Source organism: Lagopus leucura, unplaced genomic scaffold (genome assembly GCF_019238085.1).
Source record: "Lagopus leucura isolate 7727_CA_CO unplaced genomic scaffold, USGS_WTPT01 Super-Scaffold_100049, whole genome shotgun sequence".
Taxonomy (NCBI): Eukaryota; Metazoa; Chordata; class Aves; order Galliformes; family Phasianidae; genus Lagopus; species Lagopus leucura.
The window spans coordinates 1,385,499-1,409,236 of NW_024962295.1; the positions used below are offsets into that span (position 1 = coordinate 1,385,499).

Consider the following 23,738-nt stretch of genomic DNA (forward strand, 5'->3'; position numbering starts at 1 on the left):
CAATAATGTGCTGTCACACTGGCTCCAGAGGCTGACACTTTTGGTTCTTCTATCTCTGCTGTGGATGATTGCTCTATCAAGTAACCAATTTTTGGTGTCAAGCTAAGATGTCTCAACTCAGTTCCTCAGGTAATAAGGATATAATTAAAAACTCTACTGCTCTGCAAGAGAAACTGCACAGAATCATTCAAGAGTTCAACTAGCAGCTAAAAAAACCCGTCAGTAACAACAACAAAGTCTCCAAAATCAAAATGCAATGGAGGTCCTGGTGCCCATTGAGGAATGACAAGGTGCAGGGTGTTTCCAGCTCTCCTTCTCTCATCACAAAGCCAAGCCTGTGCGATCCACCGGATCAAACAGAAAGTGTGACCACAGACAGGTGATCCTTTGTCTCCAAGAAAATATATCCAGCTATGGTGAGTATCATTTAGATGGCAAAGCATCGCATCTATTCTTAGTCAAAGAAGAAACAGACTTTACTCCAAATTGTCTCCACTAAGCAATTGCAGTCCTACTTCTGTTCATGGTGCTACAGGGAAGGCTACACAACCAGAGGCAGGTTGGCATGTCCCACCAGCCCAGGTCACAGGATACAGCCAGGGTGGCAGATCCTCCTTTCTGCAAGGACTAAATCCAACCCAGATCCACCAGCATCTCAGAGAAAAGAGATTCTTTTGGTTGTGGCTGTCCTGGCAGCACAGAACTTCTGAAAGTCAGTGCAAAGAAAATATATTCCACTGCCTCCTACCTTTCAGCTTTAGCACCCAAGACCGCCTTAGCATGTAGACTAACCAATACCACAGAACCCCAGTGAGAACACAGAGGGAAATGGGGATTAGTGCACAGATTCATACAACTTCATCCCTCTCAAGCTCCTGTGCTTCAGGTGCCTGCACTCGCTGACTCAGGGCCTTGACGAAGAGCCAGCTGCCTGTAAAGACCAGAGGATCTTCCATGGTGAATGAATGGTGCTTTGGGATCCAGTTGAAGCACATGTGAGACATCCATTCACTGGCTCCTGGCTCTGAGGGCTGGAAGATAGTCTTCCTCTGGCAGGTGCTTACCTACTCCCTTGATTTATGAAGGCAGATTGGAAATGCTGGGGAAATGACATTAAACCTGAGATTTAAAAGCTTTCATTATTCAGCCAAAGAAAAGTCCCAGCACAAAAATCAGTATTTTTCACTACCTCACAGTCTGCTGCTGCTAGAGAGAGAATGCACAGAGTTCAGAAGTCCAGCACAAAAACATGTGGGTAGAACTGAGTTCCTGAGATATCAATCTATTTCCTGCCATCACTCCAATAGTCCCATCCAGTAATAGGTGCTTCATTTTAGAAATGAGTTGCAATCTTCATCTGAGATAGAAATAAAAAAGCATCCATAGAAATAAAACACACCGTTCCTCATTAACTTAGAGCACTGTATGCTAGCTTCTGTATTTACTGCCACCTCAAGTGTGAAAATGTATCTGAGATGGATACTGACCACTCCTTGAATTCCTTTCCACATGAGCAATGCCAGAGGTTAAATGCTTCTGACTGCAGTCTGCAGGAAGGGTTGCAGCCAGCTATGCCAGCCTGACAGTGAGCTTATCAACTCCAAACCAGAGGCACAAGATAAGCACCAGAAAGGCTGGAATACTTCTCTATCAGTGGACCTGACTCATAAAACCTCCACTGTACAGCACAAATCTCATGCTTTCCTTGTGTTGTCCTTACTTAATCCAGTCTCCCAAGCAACATCTGACACAAAGCAGAGATAAGATTGTTCTAAATCATAAATTAGCATTAACTGCAAATAACCTGACTGGCCATCGTGTCTATGTATTACAAAAATCTGCAGTGCATGCAGACCAGAGCTATGCTTAAGGCACAGTCTAATTAGTAGTGTACTTTTCTCTCTAGTACTGAATGCTCTACTTGAAACGTTCCTTCTGCATGCCTGCCTCTTTTTTTATGTCTCAGTTAAGAGCTTCCCCCACCACTTAATTCGTGCCTCGTGCCATTATAATAATGGTGAGAAGCTGCCCACTGTAAACCATTGATATTTTCTGTTGATATCACAGAAATTCTCCACTTCCGTGTGCTCAGTGCAGCTAATTCATTTCTCTGACACACAGTGCTAATTGCTTTTTCACTGCTCGAGTCACCAATTTCAAATGCATTCCCCATTATATGAGACCCTTACATCAGACAGTTGAGTGGGTTTTTACTTTATGTGGTTACTTCAGTCTACACAGCTCTTTGTAAGGGCAAAGCCATTAAAATTAGATTTAAAGCACAAAACCAGTTTCATAAAATTTTTCTGCATGGCAAAGTGAACAGAAGACATGGCAGAAGACACTCCCAAGTTATGTCTTATATATTACATTTGCTAATATCTACAATTGCATTCAGCTGTTGAAGAAGGCGATCTGATCACAGAATTACCTTCCAGAGCACAAGGATCTTAGAATGGGAATGAGGTATCTAATGGGAAAAAAAAATCTCTATTTTGGATTTTGATTTTAAGTGTTAAACAGAGCAAGATTTAGTGAGTCAGAGCTAACTTCTCAGGCAAGTTAGCTCTTAGTTTTCCCTGTCACCTTACACCATGCAATTGTTTTGGAAACTTTCTCTTTCCATAAGATAGCATCTTCTCACATGCATCAGCACATCTACTGTTCTTTCCTGCAGAAGCTGACTTCAGTTCATAGCAATAGAAGCAATATAAAGACCTATTGAAAAGCATAATTGTAATTCCAGGCACACTTCCAAGATTCACTTTTGAAAAAATAAAAGCCAGCTAAAGTCAGCTAGCAATATGCTTACAGGCTGCCCTGAGCACTGTAAAACACAGGATGCACTCTGAGCACCCAGCACTCCTGAACTTACAAAGCTTTGGTGCTTTCCAGCTAGCAAAATCTCAGTTGTGCTCTCTTTATAGTTTATCTGGACTTGAAACTGAAGGAAGCTTCGCACAACTAACAGCAGAGGCTACAGCACTGCTTACAGCAGAGGCCAGCAGCACCATGTGAGATGAGTCCAACTCCTGCAACAAAGCCACAGCTTTATTTCAAGACAAGCAGCCATGAGACGAAGGTGCCTCCAATAGAGGAATGCAGTTATGCCATAGGGATAGGTCTCCAGGCTATAGGGCTGCAGGGAACAGAGTTTTCATGAAGCCCAAGTAAAATTGAAGGGTCTTTTCCCATTTACTCTTACCTAATCAAATCTAAATGACAGGTTGTATAGAAGTGAGACTGGCATTCTGCAGTGGGAAAGTGATGATGGAGGAAGTTTGGGAGGGAAAGAGAAGGGAGAGAAGTTGGCCACGTAGGGATGACAGGAATTGGAAATCAGCACGTCTCAGAAGAACTGAAGATGACAGCAGTCACAGCACCCACTCAGGGCAGTTGGGGGCAAAAGAAACAAGCCAGTAAAACACTTCACAGGTTCACCCATAAGTAGTTGCCTATGTGAATCTGATCACAAAGTTTAACCTTGCACCTCCTGATAATGCCTCCCAGCCCTTAAAATCTGGCGAATTAAAGTGTTTCTGAGCTCCTCAAAGACAACATCTACCACACTTGCAGCCACCACTAAACACAGACTGGATTCACCAAAAAGCAGAAGGAGAAAGCATTGCCTGTTTGAAACTGGTGAGAACTGCAATGCCTAACTGAACAAGTTTTGGCCAGGCTAACTTGCTTGTGCATCAGATGCTTCACACTGTGAAGTAATGGAGCTGGACATTCTGCATTAGCCAACTTGGCATCCTGCAGCACGAATGAGGGCATTTTTGCATTTGTATTATCTCCTTCTGCACCCTGTAAGAATTTTCACTGCAGCATCAGGAGAGATTTCTATCTGCTTCTGCTGAAAGAAGACAGTAAAGGACAGCAGTTCCACACCTTTTCTACGTGTTTAAAATGGTTAGTTTGCAAAATGTCTTCATTTACCACCAAGGTCAACATACAGCTCATCAGGATGCGTAAGTTCCAGAGGTTTCTTCCAGCTTTTCTACCAGGCTATGTAAACAGCACAGTTAATATTCATTTGGCATTTGCCTCAAAGGTAGTCACATAAATATATATATATATACATATAGTTACTACATTACCGTGGCAAGATAGAAAAGAAGAAGTTCCCCAGATAAGTGAACTGAAAGCAGCCAACTGGCCATGCTTTCCTAAGGAACGGGGTTTCTTTAATTTGATCCGGAAAGATTACTTCATAGATTAGAAGACCCTTTGCTCCAAGAAACTGGGAAAGATATAAGGAAGTCACTTTTTTAGGGAAAACATTTCATCTCAGTGTCTCCCCCTGTTTCTAACATGAAAAACAAACTGCCTGGGGACTTCTTCTGATTAGATTTCCTTTTCTATTTTGTTCATTCTGTTTTTCAGCTACAACCATATCCTGCAGTCCAAAGCTCTTGCCAGCTGTGCCCAGGGCAGCAATACAGATATGCTGCCTCTGATCAAGAACACTATCTGACTAGAAACATGAAGGAGAAATTAATCTGCACTTTATCCTTGGGTTATGAAGCCAAAGCACTGACCATCTTTCATTTCATATGCTGTGACAGTCAAGGGTCAAGTTTACAGAATATTTTTCAGTATTACGTTTTATCAAAGATAAACAACAAAGTTCCAGGTTGCTGTTGATATTCCTTGGTCGAACACTTGGTCGAAAGCAATATAATGGGTTCCATAACCTTAATCTACCCATGTTTACAGAGTGGCCAGCTCACAGTAGGCCCACAGAAACCTAAAGGAAGCAGAAACTTCCTAAGGCAGAGCAGCTGTCATAGACAGAAGTAACTGCAAAATGGAAGTGTTTCCCTTAACGTAGCAAATTTCTGCACAAATGTAAAATCCAATCTAGTTCCCCTTATGCACAGAGGAACAAAGAAATCACCAGGACAGAGGCTGTCTGCCTTAAAACCTTCAGCAAAACACCACAGGTTTTTTTTTTCCCTTCTTTTTTTATATCAAGTATGTACTTTCCATTCAGAAATGGGTGCGGCACAGTCTTTGAACACTTCAGTTTTGAGGAATTTAAGTACAAATACCTTTTACCCATCTAATTACTACAGGCAGTTCATGAGAGTCCAGGAATTCCACTTCTTGGGAATTCAGGTAACAAACATTCCTGCAACTGGAAAGGATGGAAGCCACTAAAGCACTTGGACTTTGTTGGGAGCATGGCAGGATTAGGGTCTAGCTGCTTATGACTGCCCATGCCACAGCTGTCATACAGGGCTAGGTATTACCTTTACTTGCATTCTATCAAATCAGCTGGGTCATTATGAAAAATGAAGATATTTGACATGAAACCAGAAAAGGGCATTCTTATCTACAGTGTGGATGTAATGATTTGTGGTCTCCGGCATACCTGGGGAGTATCTGAGTTACAGCAGATACACAGCAAGAGAAACATCATGGCTTTTACTAAGCGTGCACCAGCCTCCATTTATGTGCTTAACAGAAAATAATAATAATAATGCAACGGAACTCTCCCCACAGATCCAGGCACTGAAGAACAGACCCCTGCAGAGCCCAGTCCTGAAACACAGGATGCAGCTTTTCTCACTGCCTCTGAAGTTTCCTATCGCTTAATTCTCCTTGGCATGAAGCTCCCAGTAGCACCAGGTTGTGAAAATACTCTGACACAAGGCAAGTCCATTCAATGTTCCTTCTTCTATTCCTTCCCCTTTTCACTATTGACCTTCTGTTCTGTAGGAAGCACGGGGTGACCTGGCAGCTGCAGGAAGCGCATTAGGCATGAAATCTGCCTGCCAAAAGTCCTGTAAGTTAAATTATCCTTCACTTATGCCTCAGATATGACTTTTTTCCATTTGCTAAGGGAGAAACATCTGACATTCCCTGAAGTTTCCAGTTACAATATTTAAGTGGGGAGCACAAAGAATGAGATAAAAGGGGATTCCATTTCAGAATGCTAGGAGCATTCTCTCATTGTAAGAGCATGCAATATCTCATCAAAGCTAAAATACGAGGTAAATGGACTAAATAGAGTTGTTGCTGTGCTGCAGTGACATTAACACTAGTTAGGAGGAAGTAGCTGTTGTAACTGGGGTTGAGTATATCGAGTATAATATTCAGTAATGCTCTACAGAATTCTTTCAGTATTGGCTCAAACCTAATCTAGCAGCCATATGCTTCCTTCCAATTGGAGCTAAGAAGCTGAAGAACAGATATCACAAACACTAAGATGTTTAGAACAGGCCTCTTCCTTTCTCACCCATCATCATTCTGATCCTTTTGTACCGAGCAGATCTGCTCTGCTATGGATGTGTCAATACAGCCATTTCCATGACAACAGTCTAGGATGTGCCAAATATAGATATTTGCCTTCAACAAAAAGAAGGAAGAGACTTGACTAGAGGGTGTTCTGCTGCACTGTATTTAAACTCAATTCCTTCCTTATGACCGTGGCCAAAGAAGAAGAGAAGAATCAGCGGTGGCCCTTTGAGATACTGATGCTCTGTGCTTGTCCATCACCACATTTCTGCCACCCATCACTCACATTGTCCTGCTGCAGAAGGGAAGGAAATACTGCTGAGCTTCACCCTCACTTCTCTGGTACACGGCCAGAGCTGATGAAAGGTTTAACTTGTTTCCCATTCTCATAAGGTAGAAAACCAGCAGAAGCAAAGAACTGGATCTGAAGATGTCAACAGCAGGGTTTGCCAGAGCTTTCCTCCTCCTCCTCCTCACAGCTGAGCAAGGTTCACCACGACTGGGTACACACAGACAGTGTTTGAGCCCATTAGGACTCTCCCAGTCCCTGGCTCTGAGCTCCTCCTTCAGTGCTGCATGCAGAGCCAGGAAATTCCAACCTGCATCAGAGTTAGAGCTCTGTGATGGCCCTAGTAGGGCACTTGTAGCAATGTTTTTGGTCTATGGCCCAGCTCTGTTTTCCTTTTGATTATCTTACAGACAGTGCCTAGCAACCCACATAAGCCTGTCCCTTATTTGTAGGCATCCTAGGAGAGGAAAAGAGTATGAATGAAGCTAACATGCCTGCTTGCCATGGGTGGAACACTCAAAGCCAGAAATTAACAACCCCCTTTTCCTCCAGCATTCTTATCTACTTCCCAAACCTCTGCTCAGAGCCTCCTAAAATCCTTAGACAAGGAGCAAACAGACTGGATCAGTGCTTACAGGAGAGAGTCTGATTTAATTGTTCCTTTAGCAATACTTTTAATCATGTCAGAGCCATTGCTAGGTCATCTGTGTACTTGCCACAGGCTGGGCAACAAGGATGACATTCTTAAACACAGCCGAGGGATGCTGTGTTTAAACTGGGTTATTCATGGCATTTACTCATAAATGCTCATTCTAACAAGCACACTGGCCTCTAACATAGGTTTCTGGGATTAATAATTAGAGCACTACAGCAGTGAAACAATCTGCTGTTGTGTCCAGCGTGGTAGGTCCCTTCTGTGCCATGACTTGTTACTTCTTGAGTGCTATAAATAGAGAGGCTGAATGAGTCTCAGTGTATATAGCACAGAAACCACATGCAAGACTTGATAAAAGAGCACACTGCCTCAGTGCTTTCTGGAGATATTTCACACAAGTCCTCACCTCTGCATAAATTGTCTGTGCAGCCAGATCCTTTTCACAGGCACACCGTGCCTGAGTCTGTGATACAGCAAGTACCCTGCATAACTCCAGAAAAGCAGGAGCAGCCCTGGACAGCTGGTAGCTCTCAATTTACATCGGCATGCTTAGCGAGTGCAGAACCGTGCAGTAAGAAGCCACAAAATGCAAGCAAACAGAAACAACAACAAAAAACCCCCACACCCAGCATGCAAATCACAGACTACAGAATGAAACGCTATTTTATCAAAGCTTTAGGCACCAAACACTGTCTGTACAGGTGCACGTCACCAACAAGCCATCAGCTACAAGATCTGCTGCAACTGAGCGACTCCATCTTGTCTTCACAAAGCTTCTTCTCTGCTACGTCCTCATCTGATAAAATAGGATGCAAGCTGGGAGGCCTTCAGTGGCGTTAATAGTCAGCAAACTCTGATCCTCAGGACTGTGACAGACAAGATTTGCTTCTGCTTTGTTTTCGGAAAATTCAATCTACCTCCCCTCTCTGCCAAAGAAAGCACTTACCACATAAAGCCTCAGATCTGGTACCGGTTGCTCTGTTGCCCACAAGGAGAAAAATGATCATTAAGGTGGCCAGGACACAAAAAAAGAGCATATTAAACTCAGCCAGGAGTCAGCTGACAACCAATGCCAATGAGACTGCAAGGAAAATAGGAACGTACTGGAGTGGATCCAGCAAATGGTCACAGGGATGATTACGGCATTTGACATACAAGGAGAGGCTGAGTGAACTAACGCTGCTCAGCTTGGAAAAGAGAAGGCTCAGGCAGATCTTAATTTGTATAAGTATCTGCTAGGAATGAGGGCAAAGAAGGCAAAACCAGGCTGCTTGGTGGTGGCAACAACTTACTAAAATGCATTAAGTTCTATTTAAACATAAAACTTTACAGTAATGGTTGTTGGAGCCTGAAACGAGTTGCCCAGAGAAACCATGGAGTTTCTCCTAGAGGTATTCAAAGCACAGCTGGCTAAGCCCTGAGCAGCACACTGTAGGTGATCCTACTTGGAGCAGGGCACCTGGCCCAGCTGGTCTCCAGAGATGCCCTAAACCATTCAGAGATTCAAGGTGGGGAAAGAACTGCTTCAGAAGCCCAAACTTTAAAAGCAAAACTAAAACTTACTGTGGGAGGCAAAGTTTCCAGGAGCAGCTGAAGTGGAGGATGCTTCAGTTCTCCAAGAGCAAGAGTATGATTAAAGAAAATTAGTACCCATCAGATTAGCCAACCAGCCAACCTCCTCACCAACTATAGCAGGAAGGAGGTGGGAAAAGCTTCCATCTCCCCACTGCTGCCTGGTCAGGGAAAAGGATCAATACTCCACCCAGCACAGTGAACCACACAAGTGAAAAACCTCGGGCGTATGTAAAGGCTGGAAATTAACCAGAAGAAACTGCTTCAGCCCTCATCTGCACACAGCTTGCTCCCAGCCAAGATGCACTGAGAAACTCATGAACTGACCCTTCTTTGCTTGGTATCGAAGAGGAACTGGGTCACATCCAGTCACAAGGTTAAAGCACTGTTGGTACTGCCCATCAGTGAATGCCCTAACAGAAGATATAAAGCATAACAGTAGCTGACAAGCCCTCTGACAAGTGGAAGAAGGGTTCTCCTTTTCCCTGGATTGGCTGTATATCCCCATAAAAATCAAACATATAAATAAATAGTTACCCTCATCTTTTATTTTTATTACAGCTGGAAAACATTTGGATTCAGGATGCCTTTCTCAAAAACAAGAACTGAGAAAAGGAAAGGTAAGCCTGTGAGGAAGGCAGAGTGCCAAGCCACAGTCCCCATCTTTAATTGTAAAACACCCTGTATGTGGCCAAGCAGAATCTCAGGAGCTGACCCAGCAGTGCTCACACTCATCTGCATTTGTGATTCCAGAGATATCAGGAATAATTAACACAAAACTAACAACTATCAAGTGCTGCTACTAATTCAGTGGCTTTTTCAATAATTCTGTTCAAGGGTCACTTCTCAAGTCTTTTTTTTCCTAAGCATATTGTTTTACTGAGAAAGCTAAGCTGTCCACAGAGAGCAGTTATCTACAGCTGACCATCAGTGGCGAGAGCCTTCAGGATGCCTAAGTTGTCCTGCACAGAGTAACTTTGAAGAACTCCTCCAATGCCCTTGAGGTGATGGACAAGCAGAGTTTGGGGGACAAGTGAAGTCCCAGCTGTCCTGTGTGCATGCTTTCATGCAAGCCAGGAAAGGCAGCATGAACACAGGCGAGCATTATACCAACAACATTGGCCATAGGTGCATAGGAGAAAGCCTGATCAACTCCCTGAATTCTATGGAATCTACCAACATTAAACCATCATGGCAGAACTGGAATTAGATATAGGCCCCCCCAGAATTATTTTGCTCTCTCCAAAGAGGGCAGATCCAGGCAGCAAGCTTCAATACAGATGGTTTCTGCATATTTTTAATTTATTCATGCTTTCAAGGCTGTTACAATTAACATATTTCAAATCCATTGTTTTTGGTATATTACTAACACTGTCTGTTCATAATAAACTCTCTTAAAAAGGATTACTGCCAAAGCTTCTCTCAGTCCAGTGAGTGCACACTCACTGCATGCATTCTTCCCTTGATTTTTTGAAGCAGCTGAGTAGTGACCTTGGTTCATACTTAGCTGAGTGCTTTTAATACCTGGCATGGAAAGATTTCATTGGCAGGGGAAGAGCATAAACAGCTTAATTCTACCCATTTAAACAGATCACTTGGTGTTAATATATCATTATCACATCACGTCAACATACTCCTATCACATCATCTTTTGCCCACCTCTACAAGGAGGCACTTCAACAAAAGAGAGGCTAATACAAAACCATCTCACAGAAACCATTTCTATGAACCAAAAGGGAAACTCCTGCTATTTCACTCCCACCTAGAAACGCATCTCTGCCAGCTGTTAGGAAAACATAGGCAGCCTTATCTTCATTTATTCTCACCATAATGCATTACTGTGATAATATCAAGGGTGTGCATCTTTCTAGTTCAACTGAAACAAAGACTTCTTTAAGTTATTTAATAAACAATTGCACGTAAGCTTACCTTCCAATACAAGAGGGTGGTACCAAACACATTAATAGAAATCTGCTTCCATACGGGGCTGATGCAATGGAGCTTCCACACACATGGAAGCTGGCTGCTTGGGATACGCATGAGTTCAGGAGCACAGTGTTACTCTAGCAAAAGGATTGCAAAAGGACTGCCTGTACTCCCTGGCAAACAAGGTTGTGCTCTTTCGGGCCAGCGTTTCAGTCCAGGCAATCTCCTGCTCCTGGATTAGAGGGCATTGAGGAAAACAACACAGCTCTCTACCTGTATAGACAAATACACCCCATGGTATATTTGTACTGACAGCTGACAACACTTGTGTGTTCACACAACATGATCAAAGGCAGCTCACCGGGAGAAAGCCATGGCCACATCAGCTAATGTCTTGCTTTCATGTGCATACACACCACCTTTACCTGGGCTCTGTGGCCAGCCACCTAAGGCATTCAGCGTTCCCACTTACAAAAACAGCTTTAGGTTTGCTCAGAAGAACAGCACCCCATGCACCTTAGCACACCCAACTCATCACTAATGCTTTTAGGCAAACTACTGAACTAGCTGGTTGGCTTAAACAAACCTCAGACTACAAAGGATTTTGAGAGAAGGCAAGATTTTAATTAGGGTAGAAATCTTCACAGGTGAGTACTGACCTTCAGAAGAGGGCTATGTTTCTCTAATCCTTCAAAAATATTTATAGTGTCTCAGATGAACTGGAGAACAAAACCTTACTGGGGAAGAACCTTACTTACAGATGTGTTTGAAGAGTTGAAGGGTATATCCCCATGGCAAAGTAAAGAAGCGATTCTCTGTAGCATTTATTCTAACTGCTAAGCCACAGTAGTGAATGTTCATCATTTATAGGCAATTACATACATTCTTCATGGCATTTCAATGTATGTGCTATTTGCAAGCATTGTTTTTTTTACTGCTTTTGTTACCAACATGACGTAGGTGCAGATGAAGCAGCATGTGCAGCAGTTCCTCCAAGCCTCTGCCCATCAGGTAGGCTTCACACCTCACTCCCCTTTCCATTTACTCTCTTGGACCAAGTGAGTTTCCTGCTTCAAGAGCTGCGGTGCTGGCAGCACCCAAATTGGGTGATTTACAGCTGTTTCACTTCCATCTTAAAATATAAGAGCAACTGAAGCATGGATGAACCTGAAAGGAAGTGTTGATCTCAATGTCTGCTTTAAAGGTAAATGAATCTTTGAGGAAATACAGACTTAGAGGATGTTGTATTCCTCAGAAAAGGGAATATTACTCACCACCCAAACATTCTTCATGGGAGTTGTTTTGAGAGCAGATAGAGGAATGGAAAAACGAACATAAGAAGATCAAGGTGATGTGCACCCATGGAAGCTTCACACGGTTTGTCAGAGATTTACCATCATGCATTAGCAAAATGGGGACACCTATCTCCCCATAGGCACAGGTGCCTATCTGCACCTCACTGGGATGCAGTGAGAATAAGCATTTGCTCCTTTAAAACAAAGCAAAAAATCTCAAGGGAAAGTGAACTGAAAAAAGAAACCACTCAGTATATTAAAGCATAATTAGAACAACGAAATAATGGCACTGACATAAGGCAGTTCTGTTGCACACAGAGGAATAGAAATGTGATTTTCTTCCCACATTAACACTATCTGAATAAGTTTATTTTCTATCATGAAGCTGGAAAACATTTTGCACTGAAAAATATACTTCTGTAAGTGTGCTGAATGTGTTAGGTGGCCACGTTTACACACAGTCAGCATTTACTGAGTTTGCATCCACTGGACTGAACTCAAGCACTACGATGGTGGTTAGATGCCCTCACTATTTGACCAGTCACAGCCTGGCAACACAACACGTCATTTGGAAGCAGCATTTTTCAAATAAGAAACTTCTACTTAATCCTTAGGTTGGCTCATTAGTTCAGCCAAGGAACATTAATACTGCAATTCTTCCTCTAATGTACAGAATCACAGAATGGCCTGGGTTGGAAGGGGCCTGAAGGAACATGAATCCCCAACTCCCCTGCCACAGGTAGGGCCACCAACCTCCCCATTTAATACTAGACCAGGTTGCCCATTCACCACCTACCTGAGGTTTACCTACCTGCATTGGTTGCCATTAGAAATGAATCACCATACTTAAAAACAATAAAAAATCATTGATGAATTGTTCAGAGGATGAGTGGAAATTGTTTGTGCAGGTGACAGCAGAAATATATTGGGTGAGGTGGAACACACTGGTCATGCTACAATACAATCCATGAACCCAGCTGTATCTCTGAGTTGAAATATAACATCACCATGATCGACATGCTACAGTGCATGCTTTCAGGATTATATTATTATTATTATTATTTGGTCTTTGGAAGAATTCTGAAACACTGTGAACCTTAAATCAGTCTCCCAGTCTCCCATTGTGTGACCTCTTTAGCTCCTGCTGTCTAGGTGACTCTGGAGAAAGACAAGGCACTGAATTATGCACCACAGCCCATGGACACAGCTGCAGACATCAGTGCCCACAGGCAGGACTAAGGGAAGGACAAGGGAAAAAAAAGCAAGCTCAAAAGAAAAACTCTTTCCAAACGAGAAAGTTGCAAACCATTTGCCACAGCTCTGTTGCTGACTCCCTCATCAGCAATAATAATGAAATGTATGCCTTAAAAACACTTATTTGGAGGAGACTTATGTTTGGTCATGTTTAAGTTCCATATGAAAACATAACTCCCTGCCCATGCTTCGTTTTCTTGTGGTTTAAAGGCTGTATTCCCAAGAGCAGCAGATGAGCACATCCGCTTTTAGGGAGATAAAACGGAGCAGAGGAGCACTGAAGCACAGTCCATACAACTGCTGCATATTCACAAAGACACAGAAACTTCAGCCACCACCAGCTTACCAGCTGTGACCCCCCTTTGTCCCCACCTTTCTATGCTCTTTCAGTTCTTCTCAGCTTGGACAAGCAAAATAATAAACAGACTATAAATGATGTTGGAGTTGGACTAGGAACAAAGGAGCTGGAAAAACAGAGATGTTCTCACAAGCTTGATTCTGGAAATACTCTAAAGGAAACAAGTTTTCAGCAGGGCTGTACAACAGGGCTGAGGGGATGTATGCAGCGTGAGCCTGGGATACCAAGTGAGCACTGGGATTTGGTGCCTGGCCTCGGAAACGGAGTCGAGTGCCCAGAGTGGCACTGAGTCACTTGCTGGAGCACTGTCACCACTGACCTTTGATTTGGATGACTCTTTTCAGAACTGCTGAGCAACCAGAGCTCCCACTCATTTTCTCAATGGAGCACTGCATAGGAATACATACATTCAGAAACTGCCCACAAGTATTTAAAGGCAGGTATTTAAACAGCAAGGCTACTGTCCCAAGTGATAAATGACCCATGCCTCTTCTACTCTAAATCAAATTCTGGAAGCCTCTTGGGCCCTATCTAAGGGTTATTAACTTTTATGAAGTCCTCTGGCATCCTCAAATGGAGAGCTCAGGAGAACTGCAAAGCATTCCGTCTTTTCATGATTATATTTAGCTGCAGGGAGAAGGACTCTCCCATGTAATGTAACATATATTGACATTTAGACCAAAAATGCCATTGACTGGCATTAAAAAAAAAAAAAAAGACTCTCTCACTTCATACAATACAGTCTTTTTTTTTTTTTTTGCTTTTTTTTTTTTTTCCAAATGGCATTTGAGTTGCATGAACAGATCTTTTCTTATTTCTTTGTCTCATATAACTTACTTTATTGATCAGTGCTTTACCAAAAAGTCCATTTCAAAGCAAAAGAAATTGTACTCCATTACTGATTGCAGAGTAGGACTGAACGAAAATTGCACTTTCCCCCCTCGTGAATTTGGGAGAACACCACCCATCTTTTCTGTGCAGGAGATGTCAGCTCGTATTTCTGAGGACTTACATTCTCAAATATATTTCTGTGTAAACACACATATTCTGTCTTTTCACTCTTGAAATGTAAATTATGCACAAGAAACTCAGACTACTGTGTTCCAGTTGTACTGAAGACCTCCTCCCTCCCTTTCACCTCCACGTTCCAACTGCCCAGTTTCTTCCTCTGAAGCATCAGAGAAGAACAACCTCAGTATGAAGATCCCTATAGACAAGTTTTTGTTCAAAATGGGGGGAAAAATCACCACCAAGCACCCTGGCAAGTCCCCCTGCCAGCCTCAGGGCACTCCTGAAAATGCAGAACCCCTTAGAAATAAACTGAAAGCAGGGACCAACTCATCTCACAGCTTTATAAAAGGCAGCAGTTTGGGCAGTTTGTGATGCAGACACTTCAGACCTTCTCCCTGAATTCCTGATGCCAAACAAACTGGGAGGCTGAAGATTCCTGTGCTTCCCTGGTTCAGGTGAGGAGACATCTTGGAAAGGGCCATGCATTTTGGCTACTGCTGTAAGTTCTTCTGGGAGATGCACTGCTCTGACACAAGTATTATTCATATCTAGAGGTAACCCACTCAGGCATCATTCATATGTGACAAGATGCTCACCAGCCATAGTATTTTTGAGGTAGCAAGGAGTCTGTAGTACTTTTTTTAATGTATTGATATATCAATGTCATAACCATGAAACTTGATTTGGTTTCTCTCATATCCTTCCATCTCTTATCTCTACATTACGTGCTAAATGCATGCAGCACCACTGCATGACTCCGTGCCCCACATCCTTGGGAACAGGAAGGCTGTAGAAACAGAAGGTCTTTTAGGAAAAGAAGCTCAGCTGCAAAGTTTTCTTTTGTTATCAGCCTCACATCATTTTTATCACTGTACATCATTTATAGCACCTGACCTGATTAAGCCCAAAAGTGCATCCGTGGAGGACAGCTGGCAGCAAATCCTCTAAGACAGAGGTAACTGAAGCTAAAGCTATTGCCCTATATGCAATTCTCAAACACTTTTAAAAGGCTCCAGTGCCAGGGCTACTTTATGCCAATGTCAGAGCTAGGCTGGGAGTTATTTACATTTCCAGGTACAGGAGAAAAGGAGTCAGCAGATGCTGCCAAGACTCAGAGCTGCATCATTTGCATTCCCAGAACAGATCTTTCCCCAAAACAGAGAGCTAACGGTCTGATCTCACCCTGCTGACCTTTTTTTCCTGGCCTTGGTTTCTCAGGACACCACCATAGGTGTTTTGAGTTTCTTGAGCACCTGGAAGCTCAGGTGTGGGGTTAGGAAATCAGGCCGGCTGCCCTGCTGCAGTTTCTTGCACTTCAGCTGAGGACTCCAAAGCAGCAATGGAATCTGTATTAAACAGCCTAAAATGTGCAGTAGTAGGTGCAGCTATAAGAGTTTTCATTAATTAGAAGAATGTGCTGCTATGGTGGATTACACTGAACTACACCTAAAACCCTTACTAAGCCTTGCTTCTAGCTGGAAGCATCCAGTATTTCTATGAAGGAAATGGCACACACTGGTGGCCTCAAAGGCACTCATGTGAATTTATCTGAGAGAGAAACTAATTCATCACAGAATGGCTTAAGTTGGAGGGGACCTTGAACCCCTCCAACCCTCTGCCATGGGCAGGGTTGCCAACCCCTAAATCAGGCTGCCCATAATTCCATCCAGTGTGGCCCTGTGCATCTCCAGGGATGGGGCACCCACAGCTCCGGACAGCAGTGCCAGGACCTCATCCCCTCTGAGTAGAAAATTTCCCCCTAACATCTAACCTAAATCTCCCTCTTTCACTTTCAAGCCATTCCCTGTTGTCCTATCGCTATCAGACTGTGAATTTCATTTAATTTAATGCAGCTCTGCTAAAAATCTCTCTGAACTGCAATGAGCAAGCAACAAACTGAACAGCTCAGTGATCGCTGGCCACTAAAATCATTGCCAGGCTCTTCTGCCAGTGTCAGCTGGGAATGAGGAAGCTTCCTTCCCATGCTTGGGGTTCTAGCACCCACACCCTAAGAATGCACATCAGTTACTAAGAATTAGGATGTTGGATGCAGACAAGAGAGAACATTCACGGGCTGTGTGAACATATTTCCAAAATCCCTGGTGCAAAAATGATTTAAACCAAGGACAGGAAAATACAAACAGAACTAGAACAGCTGGCTCAGGGAACCTCCTTTGCTTCTCTCTGCACGCAGCAGTGCAAATGCCCTCAGCCCTCCTGTGCTGCACAGCACCTCACTTGCATCCGAAGGCAGCAATACTCTCTGCTAGCATTCACACAGAAAGGTCAGCTCTGATGCTGGGCTCTATAAATTTAAGATGAAATATGAAATGCTGTAAAGCTTTTATCAGGTAGAAGCCTAAACACTATTTCCAAAGCCATGAAGAAAATGTTTCTTGCCTTCTGACCTAAGAAGTATTTCGGTGTTGCTCTGCTTCAGTTGCAAGTCTGCAGAGGGGTCAGCTAGCAAACAACTTTGTTATTATTTTTTTTAATTTCTCATGACTCACAGACTGCGTTTCCCAATGGCATACTCTTTTCCAGAAGGCTTCATTTGGTTTCTCAAGGTCAGTGCAATAGCATTAAAAACAAAAAAAGGAAGCAGCTCTTACCTGTGGCAGAGTGAAGACTCTCCAAGCTCCAGTACCTGGACAGGACACCTCTCATCCCACCACCACCACCGCACACCACCCCACTGCTGTCCGAATCCGAACCTGGAGAGAGCCCAGAGCTTCCACTGCTGCTGCAGTTTTCTCCACTGTGTGCCCCGCTGGACTCACTGGGGCACTGCTGGGTCCTCATGCAGGCAGGTAGGAGGGAGAGCCAGGGGCTCTGCTGTGCTGGGAGGAAACGGGCTGAGCGCTCTGTAGTTGCTGGCAGAGCAGTGGTACCTGGTAGCGCTGTCTGAGGACTGAGCTGGATTCCTATCCTCCTCTCCGCTCATCTCGATGCATCCTGACATCATAGGGGTCCACTAAGGAGGCTCCGGCTGTGGCAGCTCAGCTGCTCTCAGCTGCAGCTTCCAGCAGATGATTTTTATTAAAGCCGATTTCAAGACATGAAAAAAGGCGAGGGTGGGACAGAAATCTTTGCTCTTGATTTAGTGGAATTGTCAGATTAAAAATAAATAAGTGGGAATAGTAGAATTTCATGCATTTCTAAAAAAGCCCAAGTGAGAGAGACCTTGTGTTGTCTGCTTCCCCTGAGAACTCAGAGAGGACTTAACATATAAACTAATCATGTTTAGAGCTGGCTGTGGCTGCTGCTGCTATTAAAAAACTATTTTTATAAGTCCTCAGAAAAAGAATTCAAAATGAAATCAAAGCCGGAAAAACACAAATTGAGACTTGGGGAGGCTGCAGCTGCAAGCTTTGAGCGATTCAATACCCACTCCTGAACTGTAGCCTTGGGATGGGCTCTGTTTCAGCACGCGATCTTTGTCAGAGCTCAGCCTCAAGCGCAGAGTAACCAGTGATGCTGTTTCAGTTCAGAGGTCTGATGTCCTCACTGATGTCCTCACGTGATGCAGCATGTCCCTATAAAATGAAGCCTGAAAGAATACAGAAGGACCTGCCCTGTGCCTGTGGTAGGTAATTCTGTCTGAAGAAAGCCACATTCTCATGTGGCCATCACAGCCTGCTCCAACAGAGACCCCATCAATCTGTGTGATATCAGGGAGTACTTTAGGCCATTATGTTTCTTATTAAATACTTAATGAAAAAAATGTCCTTTGCTTGCCATCACTGAGAGCATCCAAACACACCGAGGCAACTTCTGAGTCCTTAACATTCTATCTGTTCCTTACAAGAAACACATCTGCAGTAACAGGAAAAAAGTACAGCATCTCTGCAAAAACATTCAAAAACAAAACAAAAAAATTCCTCCAATGGTCTTCTGAATGTAGCTGCTTGGACCAGAATACCTTCCTCTAACGACTCCCAGCACAGAAAAGGAAATTTGGTGCCCGCTGCCTGCAATAGCACCACACCTCTCCATTGATCTGATCCTTTCAGGTCCTCATAGAACTGTTTGCACTAAGATATAAATTGAGAAAAACACTGCTTGACCATAAGAACAGGGGGGAAGGTAAGTTAAAACCACAGAGCTGAATGCAGCTGTCTGCTGGACTTAGAGCATAGTGCATCAAGAAGGGGAAGGGACGGGGCAGCTCTTGAAGACAAGAGAGGCAATAAGAGGCTACAATTCAGCCCCAGCTGCGCTTCTCACTCCTTCAAATCCATGCTTGGGTCACATGAAGGAAGAAAACTCGAAGTGCCTTTATCAGTTTTTGATTACGGTACTGAACCAGACGGCACTCAGAGGCCCTGCAGCTCTGCACTCACCCTGCAGATCTCTGCCCCCAGCCTGCTCAGGACACTCCATCTGTTTTTCCACTACCCCTCCCACGCTCTGGCCTAAATGCTCTTGGCAAATACCAGAATGCATTTATTCAGTGGCACCGTGCTGTAATCCTAGCCGAAGGTGCTGCTGCAGCACGCACACCGTGTGTGTGCACTGGAAAGGCGTGCTGCAGCGCAATGGGAAGGAAGGGAAAATGCTTCAAAGCCAGACTTTGGAAATCAGTGGAAACCATGATCTTAGAGTTTAAAATCTGCTGTCACAGAGGTGTTCTACCTTCACACAGACCTCGTGGCTTATTTTTTCTCAGTGTACATTGATGTTCTGTGACATCTGATAGAGATGAGAGGTACTGTTAAGTTGCCAAAGCAGCAGCTGTCTCCAGTTACAGCTTAAGGCTGGCACCATGCAGCATGGTCAAGCTAGGGGAGCCAGCCCCAGCCCTTGGCAGCTGAGCTGGGATACCTGCTGGAAGCTTCAGTCTCTGGTGGATTCTGCTGTAGTTTCTGTACCTTTAACCAGCAAAGTCACTTGGGGGTTGATAGGATCTTCTTCTCTACTCTTCACCCCCACAGAAAGTATTTATGGACATCCTGAGTCTTTTACCCAATAGCTGATGTACACAATCCCACCCAACCAGCTACGACAAAATGTTCAGGAACTCAGCCATAGCTTGGCCCAGCTTTTAATGCTGGATGAAAATCTGAGCAAACACACGCTGTCAGAGACAGCACAGAGCTGGGATTAAACAAGGCCTGATATCTCTGCTGTGATTCACAGGTAGAGTGAAAATACAGTAGGTAATGAGACTACTTCTTAACCACTTGAATTCAACAGTACTTCCATGGGTTAATCAGAATGGAATTGACATTTCTTGCTATAGCTATAGTGATGTACTACTGAAGATTTGCACATCGCTTTTTTTCTGTGTCCTTCAAGAACCAAACTGAAGAGAATGGGAATAAATAGCTCTGCTATTCTGCTGAACTACAGGACTGCTAAATATTTATAGGACATAACAAAGTCTTGTTACTAAAGCTAATATTTTCCCTCTTGAATAGATTCTCCAGTGGCTGTCAAACATCTTCACATTAACTGTTGCCAAGTGTGAGCTTAACAGCCCATCTATAGCTGGGAAAAGAAGATGAAAGTTGGCCACATGATGCTGAGTAAACAAACAGTCTCTGCTTCTGATAAAAACTTTCCATTATACCAATGAGGACAGAAGATAACTCAGAGTTATTAAGTGGTCACTGTTTTCCATGCTCTCCACTAAAGACTCAGATGTTGAGAATTTGGTTTGCTTATTCTTATTAGTTATACAAGATTGTATAACTGGGGGGGTTGGACTCGATGATCTCTGGAGGTCCCTTCCAACCCCTACAATTCTGTGATTCTGTGATTTCCGAGGCCCCCCAGTACATTCACCATCAGAACAGATCTGTCAGAACAACCTTGTGCTTTTTTGGCTGCTATAACCAACATCAGCACAGCCATAGATATCAGGGCATCTCTTGTAGACAGCACAGCAGGAAAGTTAAAGATCTGTGGCTATTTAAATCTGACAAGACATGGGGAAAATTGCTGGGAAGATCCAGCCTGCATCTAAATGATTATTTTAAATAATACAGGTTTAGGTTCTTGTTTAGCACAGTGATATGAGACGAACCAGATCTTGCAACACACTAGTTATGAGTTTCTCTCTTTACGTGGAGATGACAGACCTCAAAAGTGTAAGGTCATATATATGACCCTACCTAAAAATTCCACAGATTCTCTGCAAAACAGCATGGGTGAAACATCTGTAAGAAGATAACAGAGTCAGGTAAGAAACAAGAAAATTCTCTAGCTGTAAAGTACAGAGAGCAGGGAGAGAATGGACTTCTAGGAAACACACATCCAACTCTCACATAATTGCCCACGTCTGTCATTGGGTCACCTTGTGTCTGTCTTCTGCTGGTGGGTCCCCGTGGAGAAGTTCAGAGATGGCAGCACCTTTCTGCTCTAGACCTGTGGGCTGGAAGCTTCCAACCTCTGAACTGCCCACCCCCTAACCAGGGCCCAGGCTCAGCTACATCCTCACAGATGCATTCACCATCCATCAAACAGCTTCCCAGCAATGCAACCCAACTGTAGGCACTATCTTCAGTTGCAAATAAGAAAGTACAGGGCATAAGAAAGTATCTCAGCAGAGAGATGGGGAACTCAAATGAACAGGTATCATGCTCAGCAGAGACATGGAAGAAACATACATAAAAGAAGCAAAATAAAATGCTGGTCCATTGCTTAAAACCCAAAGCCCTGTTATCATTGCTCTCTACTGTAAGTTTTGGGCCCCCTCTGTCAGCTATTTTCTCTTCCTAAGATTTTAGAAGCTGCCCAGAAGCAAGAAAAGCGTTCCTGTGTCTACAGTGGGAAGTGGTTTGTGTCCCAGACCAATATTTCACTGTAGCTCAGCTTATTCAAGCAATGTGGTAAGCCAGGCAACAGAGGACAGATATCTACCGCAAGATGCAGACTGAAGACATGGGTATAACAATATAACTGCAGGGTTTGAAAGACTTGATATTCATCAGTAGCGCCTGCTGAAGCACATGATAAAGCCAAGTAGGTCCTTCCAAATTATTTAAACCTTCCTGACCGAGCAGAGTCAACTTTTTTGCTAACCTTGAGGCCAGGGGTGCTAACCTCTATACTTCCCTAGAAGAGTATCAAGACTGAGTCATCTTCACTGAGTAGAGATTAGCACCACCTCAGCTGCTCTGTATTTCACAGATGTTAGAGCCATCTACTGGCTTGTTAAAATTTTCTCAAATGGCTGCTCTGGACAGAAAAGGTGACAGAAGGCAGTATGCAAAACTTGATCAGAGCTCCACAGTATGGCTGAATCCAAGTCTTGGAATATGATAAGTTTGAGTTTGTCTCATTTGTCCCAGTTTGACATGCGGGCAGAGAGAACAGTGTCTCAATGCTCTAGCGCCAGCGTCTGGTCATAGGAAGCCAGTAAGCACAACAGATATGAGATCAAAAATCAAGCCTTTCTCCCAGAAGTCATGATATATTCTAGTTGAGAACAGGTGGCCTGATCTAAAACAGGTGAGTTTGTACCCAGCTGTGCTCTTGTCCTCAGGTAAATAGCCAAATGCATGACAAGTTCCATAGCAGTGCATGCTACCTTTCTGGCTGGGATATTGTCAAAAAAGTCAAGAAAAACTAGAGAGGACTCCATACCCTGTAACCAACAGCCACTGCAGCATTCCCTTAAAAAGCTGACTAAGTGAATGAGCAAATCTGGGGAAAGAGTACTTTGCTTGTATTTTCAACATGGAAGTATATAAAACAGCTTTATACTTCATAGCACTTTCATATCCAGTGTCTTTTATGGTTAAAGAACATGCTGGGATCATTAATGCAAGTAGTTGCAAGTTCAGAGTTAAGAACCTTAAAATTCAATTGAATGGACCAGTGAATCATTTCACTTTACCTTTGTTTGACATTATTTACAAGCTTATGAAAAGCAACATTTATCACAACAAAGCTGTGCAAGAATCACATACAGCATGTTTTGGTGCATTTACACTCAATTATTGAAGTCACAATGCGAAACTCACTTGTTTCTTGAGAATATTGTATGAACTGTAGGTGATTCAGGTTTTGTGTCTCATTTCTAGATGGCATGTAAACAACTAGAAGACTAGCAATGGATCTATCTACATTTACATTTTCCCTTATTCTTCCTCATCTGTGTTTGAATTTGGGTGCCTCAGCTTTAGTTCCCAACTGGGACCTGAGGGAGTTATCATTAAATTTCTATCAGCTGTGACTCACTTCTATGGCAGTGGCACTTAGGGATTCTAGCTTAAGTCAGAGATGCACTGACATTTTGACAGTGGCAGGTTTCCACCTGGGATTTCCAAGAGCAGAAGCTGACTTCAGCCAGGGAGCTGGTCATAAGCGTGGGGGCAATGCCAGATGTATGTGACAGCAAATGATCAAAGCCCTCAGCGCTGAGAGAGCAGAGACTGGGCTCCTGACACCACAATAACAAGCAGTTTGTTTACTTATTTCCAGGTGGAACTTTGTGATTCTGTGCACAAGTCTTACAAAACATTGGAAAGCAAAATAGTCCATTCAGTTCTGATGTAATTAGCACAGAGTTATGGTCCCTTAATATAAGCCTAGTAGTGTTTAATCAGTGTTACAAAGAGACTTTCTGAGGCAGAAATGGCAGGTTGGCATCCAACTGAACTCGGCTTCTCCTGCCCAGGTTCCTACCTACCAAACAACTCTTCTGAAATGTTTCTCTTATCCCACCCCAAAGTTCTATGCAGAGATTGCTGCAGTGTTTGGGTCAGCACCGCCCACTGGAGAATTTACAAACCTAGCAAAAATGCATCTTACTGTTTAACAATCTGTGGCTTACATTAAAAACTATATGTGACTGAAAATGAAGCAGGCAGCAAATCTCACATACAGTTCTTGTGAAAATACAGTATGCTTGTTAAGATGATTTGTTTTAAGTACAGGAAATTCTACCTCTAGAGGCTCGTTCAGTTACTTTAGTTCCTAATTAGCAACTTGAGAAGAGCCTCACCATACCTACCGTAAGCACTCTCCAGCAAATATACAGCAGGGAGTCTGTAGAAACCTAATTCAAGAGAGTGATATAGATGACATCATCCCAGGTAAGATGGAGCTCTTAGGGACAACAGAAATGTTTCTGTGTTGTATAACCAAGATGTTATAATTGCAATATAATCAAAAGAGTAAGGC

General features: G+C 43.3%; 1 protein-coding gene across 1 annotated transcript in view; it reads right to left on the reverse strand.

The window, feature by feature from the left end:
- Positions 1-23,738, reverse strand: part of LOC122187658 — a 199,163-nt gene that overhangs the window by 71,580 nt on the left and 103,845 nt on the right. The window lies entirely within an intron of this gene.